This window comes from Octodon degus, unplaced genomic scaffold, assembly GCF_000260255.1.
Source record: "Octodon degus isolate 3935 unplaced genomic scaffold, OctDeg1.0 scaffold00100, whole genome shotgun sequence".
NCBI lineage: Eukaryota > Metazoa > Chordata > Mammalia > Rodentia > Octodontidae > Octodon > Octodon degus.
The window spans coordinates 1,280,009-1,290,430 of record NW_004524676.1 but is presented as its reverse complement, the minus strand read 5'-3'; the positions used below and the strand labels follow the sequence as shown (position 1 = coordinate 1,290,430).

At 44.2% G+C, this 10,422-nt stretch overlaps 1 pseudogene; it reads right to left on the bottom strand.

Moving 5' to 3' along the window:
* Positions 1-3,624: 3,624 nt before the first annotated feature.
* LOC101583158 lies at positions 3,625-4,263 on the bottom strand (annotated as a pseudogene).
* Between the last annotated feature and the right edge of the window lie 6,159 nt (positions 4,264-10,422).

Sequence of the window (10,422 nt, the reverse complement as noted above, 5' to 3'; positions counted from 1 at the left end):
TTCTGAGTTCTAACTGCAAAACATTCAAGTAAGTAGCATTCAACTTGCTTTCTTTATCGTGAAGTTATGTATCATCACTTAACTTCCATGTACAGAGCGTCTGTTGTCTGTATAGTTGCATTTTGTGAAAAATAGGTGTTTTGGTAGATCTTTGTAATTGTGCTTGATGGAGGCGAATTTAGTCATATAAAATACTTTTTTAATGCTTCACATGTGAGTAGATCAATTGTCAGAAGAGTTCTCTGCAGAAATTTAAGAAGTATGTATTGCTGAAAGTCACTATTTTGTGGTATCTACCAATATCAACATGGGTTGAGTTCATTTTTTTAGCTCTTATATGGCATGGACATTTACTCCTTTTCCTATTAAAGATCATTGAAAGCCTTTCAAATTTTCAATAATAGAGTAAGTCTGCAAGTCCTTCCTCTTCTGTGTCTCCTGCACACATGTCGAAGCATCTCTAAGGTGTGTCCTTGGACACGGTTTGCTGAGTCTTAGAGTGACTCAGTTTTTATGTCCCAAGACATTCCTGAATCACCGGCTGAAGTCCCTGCCCCACGTGGTGCACTCCGTCAGCAGTGCTTTTTCACCTAGAGAGTGTCGACAGTCACTTGTCACTTGATTTTTTGATAACACGTACAAGCAATGCGCACTTCTGTCTTTTCCAAGGAGGACAGCGTGCAGTGAAGAGAACTTTGTTTGGTGTAAATCTGAGGTGGATATTTACTGAAGCATGACCTAAGATTGGCATCCTAGAAGATGACTGGAAAGTCATGTCTATAATACAGTACAGAAAATTTAGCTCCCACTCTTACTAAATCAGAAAAGCAGGCTCAGTCCTTCTCTAGGCAGGTTAACTTGGCTGAAATTAAATAAAACTAATCATTTTAAGACACAAAATCATAGGTGATACAGTACTTATGTATGAATGAAAATTATGAGAATGTGGTCTAAAACTTGGAGAATTTGAAAGGTGCATTGCAGTTAAAACTCCTAGCAGAGGGAAAAAAAGATTTCTTCCACCTATTGGCCAAGAGCTTATGCCAAAAGAAGTTAGAAAACAAACTTTAAATTTTTAAAAAATGAGATCATAATTTCTCCAATTAAATAAACACAATGTCATGGTCAAGCTGAAATTACTGACAATTCAGAGGAAATTATCAGTACAATTGCTAAAAGCCTATCTCTTAACTAGTTATATTAAAATATTTTAGAGTCAAAATATGGAAAATTACATAAGTTACAGTCTTTGAATTCCAAAGTATTTAAAATGATTTAATGAATCTTTAAGCTATGTAATAATTTTTGAAAGTCGTGACAGCAACAAAAGTACAATGGAGAAGACTTTGAAGTTCAGTGCCTTTATTAGGCCTCAAAATCCATCCCCTTGGAGTGTGTATGGTGAGGAATCTTCCCATGAAAATCTATATGTATGAAATGCATGATGTCAAAGCAATTTCTGCCCCTTAGCCCAAGAAAATGCACAATTTCGTAGGAAGGGGGCCATGGCGCTCATCCTGGGGAGGAAAGAGTCTAGTTGCTAGTACAGGTCTAAGAACATCTCCACCCGCCCGCCCATTGACACGAAAATGACCATGCTTGCAGATCCATGCCCTGCCATCTCCTGAGGATACATGGCCTGCAGAGGCTCTGGGAGAACACACAGCTGTGCTTCGTTCCCTGCAGGAACAAACTTCCCAGACACCATGCTCAGCCTCCCCGCAGTGCCGTCTGCTGTGGGCTCGTTCCTAAACACTTTGGGTAGAATACAATCAAGTGTCACTGGCCCACCATCTCAGAGTCATATTAAAGCCATGACCTACATCACAGGGTTTGACCTCCATGTGACTTGTCAGAGGAGAATGAGGGTCATGTATTGTGTTTCTTTACTTTGAAGCCCACTTGAAACTGGCTCTGGGCCCAAGAGGGACGCAGCAGAATCCGGAAAAGATGGCATGCTGGGAATCGCACTGCGCCCTCAGGAGGAAATCCCCCCAGCAGCAGATGTACCTTTGATTTGCAAAGATGCATGGGATGAGAAATGGGATGTCGTTGAGATTCCAGTAACTAGAGATCATCCTGACTCAAGGAGCCTCCCCAAGCCTGTGATCAGCCTCTGGCCTCAAAGGTAAATATAAATTAACTTGGGAAAAGTGTTAATTGAGAAAACACTGAATTAATCTTTTACTCCAAAGTTTCAAAGATGAAGCTGGTGCCATTGGGTACCATGGAGGCCCAATCTAGAAAGTGACCACCAATAGGGAAACTGAGACTGCCAGCAGTTTCTGCCTCTGAGCTCAGTGCCTGAGACATCTGGGTTCCTCTCATAACTGTAACTCCAAGACCGTAATGCTTTTCATAATATATATTTATTTGGCAAACTTAGAGATGATATTTGGAAGCACTCATTTTTGAAGTGTAATTAGAGCATGCTAACAAAATTTAACTTCTAAATTCCTTTAAGTTATCTATTAGCAACACTACGATCATGTAACTTTTCAAAATTTAATAGCTGATGACTTAAAAATTTTCAAATCAGTTTCAGTGAATTATATTTTAGGGAATCTCTATTTTTTAAAAACCCTGAAAAGCCAAGCCTGATTCTTTATTATTATTATTACTAATCGTGTATTGAAAGCAGTAAGAGGTTCCACGTCACCAAATAAACCAGTTCTGAAGTTTCCCAAGGTAAATTTAACAGCTCCAGCTTCAGTGTTTGTCAAAATGCAAAACAAAAAAGTAGAGGTCGTCTTTTCTGATGGCAGATTGGACCCTCACAGGCTGAGGGAGGAAGCTACGTCACACATGGAGGTGGGGGTGCTCCGGAGCTGTGGTCTGGAGTGGACCAGCCGCCCCAGCTTGCACGCGCTCCTGCTGGTGAGACCCAGACTTTGACCCGCGCAGGTCTCGAGTGGGCGCTGGGAGTAGGCTGCCGCTCCAGCTGCACGCTGACCGAGGGGGAGGGGAGCCCCGTGCCCCCATGACCCTCCTGCTACCCCGAGGTGACCGTGTGAGCGTGAGTACAAGCACAGTGCTATGGAACGCAGGTGACCCGAAGACAGGTGGGCCACAGGGTCTCGACTGTGACCGTGCCGTGGATGGCATTTGCTCGTCACATCGCTGGAGTTCCCAGAGGAACAGCTGGTCTGGTGATCAGGCCGAACTGCACTAGGAATTGCCTCCCTGCTGTATGTTCAAGTGTTCTAAACACCTTGGAATTCTTCACTGATTTTAAAAATGCACTGAGTTTGGGTTTATACGCCAACCACCACATGGATCCTGACTCCAGTCTGCAGCTCAGCAGCTCCGGGAGGCCGGGTGCCCTGATCCCAAATCCCTTCTCAGTGCCAACAGTGAGGTGATTCTTTCTTTACAGTATAAAAGCTGAATAATACTGCACAGGAGCACCAGAAACTGCCTCAGTGGAAGCAGAAACTATTGACATTAAATAAAAACCTGGCTGCAGGCTGTGTCTGCATGTGTACAGCACGATGCGTGCACACTGTGACCAACCCACGGAGACAGCTTCTGGCACTCAGGACCACAGAGTCGCAACGTTTGCCACATGAGAGGAAAGCGGAGGGCAGAGGAGGAGGAGGAGGAGTAAGGGGCAGGGGTTCTGGTTCACTTCTGGTTCCAGAGCTGATTGGAGAGCCGTCCAGTCCTTCATAGAGCCTGTCCCCACTGGTGGCACAGGGGGCCTGAATGTACCAGTTCCTGTGGTGTAGAGAGCGCAGCCCCAGCTTGTCTGTGATTTCAGCGGCATTCATGGTGTTGGGGAGGTCCTGGGGAGAAGGATGGGTCAGGAGCAAGGCCACCTTGACCTGTGTCCAGGATTTTCCTCCCTCCCCAGTGGGGGCTGCCCAGGTATAAGCCTGCTGCCGCCAACTGCTTGTGAGCAAACACGAGGAGGGTGGCGTTCGTCCTCAGCCAGCATCCTCGTGAGCTCCCCATGGCCTCGTTCATGTACTCTCTGTCATTGCTGTCCCCCACAAAGACCAAGCCTTGGGTGTTCTGGAAGTAGTGGCGCCGCAGTGCTGGAATCTTGCCCTGACCAGCCACATCCCACACGGTGAAGCTGATGTTCTTGTACTCAGCAGCCTCCACATTGAGACCTACGGTAGGAATGGTGGCCACGAGTTCACCAGGCTTCACTTTATAGAGAACCGTGGTGTCTGCAGCAGCATCCAAGCCCACCATGAGAATGCACGTTTCTTTGTTGCCAAAAAGTCCCTTGAAGAGGTTTGCGAAGATATTCCCCATGCTTGTGGGTGCGTGGAACCCACACTGGCCAGAGACCTCAGCGGTAGCCGCTCCGAGCCAGGCTTGGTTTCCTCTGATTCTTAAATATAAAGGACGCCTGAGTTTTTAAAAATCTTTAAGTAGAATGGTTGCTAATACCCACTTATGCTCATTTATAATTCATTTGCACAGTTATGAAATAAAATGAAGAATGTGTTTTCTATTCGTTGCATTGCTTTATCAGAGCAAGTGTAACCACTTGCCGTATTTATCTCTCTGTGAAATTGTGTCTTCACTTTTACATAGCTGATAACATACCCTTTTGGGAGTATGGCTTATTGTGGGCATAGTTTGAAAAATTCAGTGGGGACTGTCAGAACTTGAAATGCAAAATAATATTTATAGATGCTATCAGGAGAGACACTGGGTATATTTTTCCCCAGTTCTTCCTGTGATTCAATTTCTAGGGAAAATGCTGTCAGTTGTTAATGCAATTTTTTCTTTCTTTCTTTCTTTCTTTCTTTCTTTCTTTCTTTCTTTCTTTCTTTCTTTCTCTCTTTCTCTCTTTTTTCTTTTTTTTTTTTTGGAAGGGTCTACAGGTTATTCAGGTTCTAACTACTAGATTGGACTCGTAGTGATCTGCCTGCTTATAGCCTCCCAAGAGCTGGGATTACAGGTGGGTGCCACCACGCCCAGTCTCAATCACAGTCTCAGCATGCCCCAGGGGTGGGGCCAGTGCGGCAGGTCTGGGGATCGAACCTGTCCCTGCTTGCAGGCACTTTAATCCGCTGAGCTATTTGGCTGGCCCTAATGCAATTTTCTTTATGCTCTTTCTTTCCTCCCTAAAATCTTTTTTTTTTTTAAGGTGTTCATGGTTCATTTATTCACATTAATTCATTTTCTTGTTTCCTCCCTAAAATCTTGATTTTGCTTTTTTTCTAAGTCCACCAAGTACAACACTTGGGAAGTTACATTTAAATGTCTTTCCTTGAAGACTTGAACATTTCACAATATTATGTGAAAGATAAAAAAATTTGAATTCTAAGGGAAATCAATGTTCTTAATATCCACCGATACTAGCCATGCTACTCTTTCAAGTTATTTTCTTTATTTTTGATTTTTGGAAGCTTCAATCTAATATTCTTTGCTATAGTGTTGGCATTGTTTCTGATTGATGCTCTCTAAGGAGATCACGTCTGTGTTTGGATGCCTGGTCTTCTCAAATGTCGCTTTGATATCTTTTTTCCCCCTTTCTGGTGCTTCCATTACACATTTTGCACATACGCTACACTCTGTGTAGTCAGCCCACGATTCTTGGACACTCCATTTTTTGTGCTTTTTTCCTGATCAGTTTTGGAAGCTCCTGTTGCCACGTGCTCACGCTCAGAGACTCACTCCTTAGCTTCGTCTGGTCTGTTCATGTATTCACCAAAGCTGCGCTTCCTTCCTATTGCAGCATCTTTGATTTCCAACATTTCCTTCCAGCTGTTCTGGGAGTTTCCATCTTTCTGCTCATACCATCGTCTGGTTTTGGGTCTTTGCCTACTTCGTCGTTGAGTCATCAGTCATTGCTTCTTAACCTTGCAGGTGGCCCCTACCTATGTTCCTGCCGGAGCAGTCTTTGTTCTCACACTTGTTCGGTCTTCTCCAACTGTACTTTTTGCTTTTTGGTCTGTACATCGGGTAATTTTTTGTTGCAAGGAGGAACTATGTAGCAAGTAAAAGGAGCTGCGGCAAGAAGGATCTTAACACTATAAATTAAGTCATGGCAGGAAGGGAAGGAATCTGTAGTCGTATGACTCCGCCTTTGTTTCTGGGTTGTTTGTACCCCTGGGCTGTGAACTTTCTTTAATTCTTCACAATCCCACCCAGAATACCCCCGGCCATCCGGTAGCATGGGTTGGCAGGAGAGTCTGGCTTTTGGTATTTCTTTTTTCCTTTGGGTAAGTTGGATCAGATAAAGGTGAAATGGCTTCTGCGGAGGGATTCACCTATTAAGCGTGGAATGATCTGGCCCCTGTCCCCCACCTGCAGGAGCAGGATGGGAATTGTCCTCTAAGGTTCACCTATGAGTATCTGGCAGGGTTCCTGGAAGTAAATTACAAAAACTTTGGAGGTCCCTGGGCCTGTTTCACACTTGGAGGTTTTAACTGTCCGCCTTGTTCACCCTGAGCTTCCAGGGATTTAGCGTTTCAGTTCAGGTGTTCCTGGCCCGTGCCTGGGTCTCCCAGGGGCTTCTCTTCTGGTAGACTGTGGGGTTTCCATGTCTTTCTGATGCTGAGGGATCCATCTGCCCTGCTGTGCCAGATCTCTGCCAAATCCAGGGAGAGTTCATGATTTTTCAGTGCCGCTTGTTAGCAGGGATCGGCAAGTTCTAAATCCTCACACGCGGCTGGGAAACCGCAAGTCCCTGGCTCTGACCTGTGGGGGGCGATAGAACGCTCCTGTTATATGTTCCCTTATTTGGGCAAGAAGTGCTGCAGCACCAATCCCCGCTTGCCTCGACATCTTCCTGTGGTCCTGGATCTCCACTACCAATCCACAGCTAGTCCCACCCAACTGCTTCCACTATACAGCTATTTAGACCCCGCTCACTTCCTCAGTAAATGAGACTTGATCAGAAAGCCTGTCTTGTCTCCGTCTCTCGTGTCTCTTGCCCTGTCTTGTTCATCCCCGTTCCTCCTCCAGGTCATTACCCCATGTCTCGACTCGCGGGCCGAGTCACTGACCCCCAAGCGGGTCTTTGCTCTGTTCCAGACCTATGTCCTTCTCACTGTAGGTCATTTGCCTCCCCTCGACCAGGCCCTGTAGACAGCTTGCCATCCTATGCTCTGGGGTTACATTTTCCCAGCTCCAAGACTTTTTCCATCGTGTAATGAACACTTATTTTCACTTTTTCCAAGGTTCAGCCAAATGCCCATCAACTGAGGACTGGTTAAAGAATATGTGGTTTTTCTGTGCAATGGAGTACTAGTCAGTCACAAGGAAAGATAAACTGGAGACATTTCTAGGTAATTGGATGCACCTTGAGACCATACTCATCACCACAAACATTGTATTATCTTCCTGGTGTGACAGACTGAAAGAATACATAGGTCCGGAACATACAGGAGATATTGTGAAATGCAGAGAAACTGCTCAAAAGGAAAGAAGAACTAGGATGAGGGAAAGGGGAAGGAAGGAAGGAAACAATTCAAGAGAGTTACACTGCTAGTTTCTCTTAGTTCATTGAAGAGAAAGGTCCATGCTAATATCATTTGGAGAACTTCTCATGCCCCTATCTTGTACTCTGAGTAGCTACTTTGAAGATAGTAATCCACAATTATTAAGTAGTATTATTCTCTTATTTTATTTTTCCATAAAAAGAACACTCTGTTTCTTAAAAGAACATAGTTCGCTGTTTTCCCTGGTCGTAGCCTGGACCTGTCTGACTCAGTCAGCTCTAATGTTTAGCACTGAGATAATAAAATGTCACCCCCTGAAATGGAAACCATGATGATTTTTATCTAAATAGATGAGCAACCTTTGTGGTATTCTAAAATATTAACCCCAACTTTCTTCCAAATGGAAAACATTTAAAATATACTCAGTCGAATGTAACTGTGGTTTAACATGGTTGTATTGGTAAATTCTGTGCTTGAAAATGTAGGTCACTAATCAGTAATAATGATAAAAGAAATTTGGAAATTAAAAGTTGCATAGTCTGACTTCCCAAAAGTATTTAAAATAGCTGAAATGACCATTAAAAGAACCCCTTAGCTTGAAACACCCCCAAAGAGGGTTAGCAATCAGCCGATTTGGTACTCATCTAAATAGCATCTTACCACTGTGGACTCTTTCTTCAGTGCCTCTAAACCTACTGTCTTCTGTTAGTCTTGTTAGATGTGCAGTTTGATTTGTGGCCTGGCCTTCCAGCACTTTGGGCAGTCGTGGGCATCAGCTATTCTCCCACATAGGTCTTCCATTAAAAGTAGTAAATGAGACTTTGGGTTTATAAATCAGATTCTCAGGAGAATCCATTTTTCATAGTCTGATTATGACTCGGGTAAGTTACTCAACCTCTTTGAGCTTTAGCGTCCCATCTGTGAAATGTCAATTCAAAACACCATTTATTTTATTTATATCTTGCCTCATTCAAAAAACAAAACACAATTGGAAGATACTTCTATAAGAACACATATAAAAAATAAAGAGAGAAACACCAAAATGAAATATGCTTTAGGAGACTCAGGATACACATAGAAATTGTAATAATGTAGTCAGTCTCTAAGTGTAAAAGGATAAAATTACCCATTTAAAGGTGTCTATAACAACATGTTTGGAAAGGTTAAAGGGAAGAATGAATGATATAATTGTTTTCATATTCCTGGCATTGCATAAAGTTCATGAAGAGTTTCTCACAGGGTTCTTTCCTCTTGGAAAACTGAAGAGGAGTCACAGACCCCAGGCCCAGTGGTGAGGTTGGGACATGGAGCTAGGTGGCAGACCTCCGATGCTGTGGTGAGGATGAAGGGGAGAGGAATTTACAGTGGCACCATATAAAACGTCTTTGTAAATATTTGTTGACTATGTGTTAGAAAGAAAGGAACACAGAGCTTAACAGAGCAGATGGGCATTGGCCTCAAGACCTTAAGGAGGTAGAGTTGGTCCCATGGGAAGAAACCATAAGAGGTTAATTGCAACTCATTCTAGGAAAATTTTTTGGTCACATACACATTTCACCAAATGTGGCAGATGTTGCTTCAGGACACAGTGAGGTTCTGTCTCATCTCTGGAAGCTTTACACAAAAGCCTGGCATCATTTTAGCTGGGGAGCTGGCAGGGGGGGGGGGCAAAGGAGTGGATGGCTGGATAAATTCTTTGAAATACCAGCTTGCATGTTTCTGAGCTTTTTCAGAATAGCTTCCTCATATACAGTGAATTTTCCATAAGTGCTACTGGTGGGACTGCATGTGGATTCATGGAGAACAGCAATAGGCATTATTGTGTAGCTCGGTATTGGCCCTAATATTAACCCTAGACTTCCGTCTCATCACGAGTGAAACTCCCTAGCTATCCTCTTGGCTTTATTAGCAACTTCCACTTTATCTTTGCCTTGTTCTGATTGCTAATCTCTCCTCGAATAGATTGACTGGCAAGTTGAGATGTTTCAGCCCAGCCTGGTGGCACATGTGTATAATACAGTACTGAGGAGGCTGAAGCAGGAGGATCATGGGAAGTCTAAGGCCAGCCTGGGCTATACAGTGAGTTCAAAGCCAGTCAGAACTACATAGTCTGTTTCAAACAAACAAAAACAAAACAACAAAACAAAAACCTCAGGTCTTTCTTTTTAATAAACCTGCTGTGTTGTGAGACACATATATGTACTTGGGCTTTGTCCATGTGGCTGGGAACACAGGTCCTATAATTCCTGGAGTCTGTGGTGGTAAGAATACCATTGTGTGCTACTGAGATGACTGGTGGCAGGAGGTCCCTAGGCATTATTCAGGTCCCCTGAAAGTCCCAGGCATTTAGTGAGGTTGTGACTTTCAGTCCCACCTCCAGCCTCTGCAGAGAAGGGGAGTGGAGGGTTGAGGTAATCACTTTTGACCAGTGATTCACTCAGTCATTCCCGTGTGATGAAGCTTCCAGAAAAACCTAAAAGGCCCGGATTTGGAGAGATCCAGAGAGGTGGACGCAAGGGTGTCCCTGGAGGTGGTATGTCCAGAGAGCGCCCTGCTCACTGCCATGCGCTGTGCCCGCTGCGTCCTCTCAGTCCGGCATTCTCTCGTGTCCTTTATAATATCCCGTGTGATACAAATAAGTGTTTCCCTGAGTTGCAAATGAGCGCAACCCGAGAAGGGGGTGGTGGGAACCTGATCCAAAGCTGGGCAGTCAAGACAGTCACAAACGAGGCCTGTAGTGTGCACTAGGAGTGAGGGGGCCAGGTCTGGTGACCGAGCCCTCAGCCTGTAGCATCTGACCTTGTCCCCTAGGAGCTGAAGTCAGAACTGTGGTGGAGTAGAATATGCCCAGCTGGTGTCGGCTGCAGAATTACTTGCTTTGCCTGTGGGAAAATTCCTACTCATCTGGGGCCATAGCAGAATTCTTTGAGATAGAAAATAGGAAAAATAACACTCTAGGTTTTTGCTTTTCTTGTCCCCAGACTCTCAAACTCCACAACATGCTTCTCTGACTTCC